The sequence below is a fragment of the Myotis davidii genome, unplaced genomic scaffold, assembly GCF_000327345.1.
Source record: "Myotis davidii unplaced genomic scaffold, ASM32734v1 scaffold99, whole genome shotgun sequence".
Classification (NCBI taxonomy): domain Eukaryota; kingdom Metazoa; phylum Chordata; class Mammalia; order Chiroptera; family Vespertilionidae; genus Myotis; species Myotis davidii.
This window is the reverse complement of record NW_006291015.1, coordinates 362361-364328: the sequence shown is the minus strand read 5'-3', so window position 1 is coordinate 364328 and position 1968 is coordinate 362361. Positions and strand designations below refer to the sequence as shown.

General features: G+C 38.8%; 1 long non-coding RNA gene across 1 annotated transcript in view; it reads right to left on the bottom strand.

Moving 5' to 3' along the window:
• Positions 1-807: 807 nt before the first annotated feature.
• LOC107183142 overlaps positions 808-1968 on the bottom strand; it is a 6587-nt gene continuing 5426 nt past the window's right edge. The window contains exon 3 of the long non-coding RNA XR_001513911.1: positions 808-818. This is a non-coding gene — a long non-coding RNA (uncharacterized LOC107183142). The remainder of the gene's footprint in view (positions 819-1968) is intronic.

Below are 1968 nucleotides of genomic sequence, written 5' to 3'. Positions count from 1 at the left end.
ATTCAAATTTGAAGTATGAAAATGAATACCCACCCAATGTTTTAACTGAGAAAATTTAAAAGCTTATTATCTTTATCCAAATGGAATCATTACAGTGCTGATATAAGAAATATTATTTAAATGATAGTGAGGCAAGATGGTCATACAATATGTCATAGGCATTCTTGAAGAAGTTGATTTGGAGGATGTGACTTAGTATTTATGGAGCAGTTCTTAAATGCCGTCTCCATCTTCAATGGTAGATGGTATGTTAACTCAAACCAACAAAGATAATTTAATGAATGCAGATTCATGAACTAAAATCCTGAGAGGCTCACCAACTCCATCCAGGTCACACCGTCCACTACAGACATACTGTTCTATCAGAACTCAGCTTGCTTCCACTGCATATACGCTCTATTGACCATGGGCAAAGGTTCCCAATGTTTGCTGAACATGTGTAAAATTACATCTGCTACCTGGAGACTGGAAAAGAGATCGTGATAAGGTTACATATTTGTGATATTACCAAATTCAGTTAAAGACCAAACTGCAAGGCATTGTGTGGAGAAAGAAAGGAAGCAGAAAGGAAGGGAGAGAGGAAGGGAAGGGAAGAAGTAGCAAGATGTAAATATATATATTTTTTTGGGCGGCCTTGGCAAATTACTTAAACTTTCTCAGTTTACTTATCTGAAAATGGCAATATGAATAAAAACCACTTTGTAGGCTGTTATAAAACTTTAGAATAAAAAAAATCCTATAGTGTATGCAGCACAGAAATTTACAGAGTATAAACTTAATATATACTGTTAATCATTATTAGGTAAGAAAACATAACTCTTACATGCTAAGAAGCATAGTAATAGCTACAGTAACAGTAGTAACAACAATAACCTTAGCACTACTCATTTAGGTTACTTGAATTAGCTTCATTAATCATCTCACGTATCTTGGCATGTTATTATCCACATTTATCAGGGGAGAAAATTATAGTACAGAGACATTAAGTAACTAATTTAACAGCTCTCCACTAGTAAGTGACAGAGAGCCAAGGACTACAGGCTGGATCTTCTGGGCCATTTGGCACCCTCTGTATACTGTGCACATACTGATCATGGTGATATAGCCATAATATGAGTCCATATGTGTGCTGCCTAGTCACTGTGCATTTCCTGTAGATTGTGACATGACGGTTCTAGTGCAGCAATAAAAACTATAACCGGAACACAGATGTTAGATCCAGGTGAAGTGGCTTGCTAAAAAAGTAATTTTCACATTCGTGTAAAGCCAGAGTAGGAAGCCTTTTTTTTCTGCCAAGGGCCATTTGGATATTTATAACATCATTTGAGGGCCATACAAAGTTACTAAATTAAAAATTAGCCTGCTATATTTGGTCAAACATTTAATTAACTCACCCCTAAAGCCTTGGCAGGACCAGACCAAATGATTTTATGGGTCTTAGATGGTCCTTGAGCGAAACATGTCCCACCCTTGATGTCAAGTAATTATATTGGAATTTCACAGTGATCGGTTTGGGAGTTCTCGGGGATATGCTCAGGGCTTCTTACAGCCTGAAAGGATCTCCTGTGAACAGGACTGAAAACCTTCATCACCCAACACCAGTGCCTCCAGCACAAGTAAGATCCAGGCCTACTGACTTATGACTCCCAGCCTTTACTTGTTTCCGTTATATTTATTGCAAAAAATCCCACCCAAGAAGCAGAGCGCTCATTTTTCACCAGCATTTGTCCCTGTGTTCTGCTTTACGAGGCACAAAAACATGCTTTTGATAAATGAACTCCTACTTTAAGTCTTAAAAAGATAATGGGAGAAAAAGACTCTCATACAGCGGTGGCCAACAATGCACGGGTTCGGCTGAGAGTCCCCTCTCCCCTTCTCAGTAGTCCGATGGGGAGCAGGATCCAAGTGATTCCTTGCACCAGCCAAGAAGCACAAGAAGCATTCAATGAAGGTACAGAGGGGGCTTCT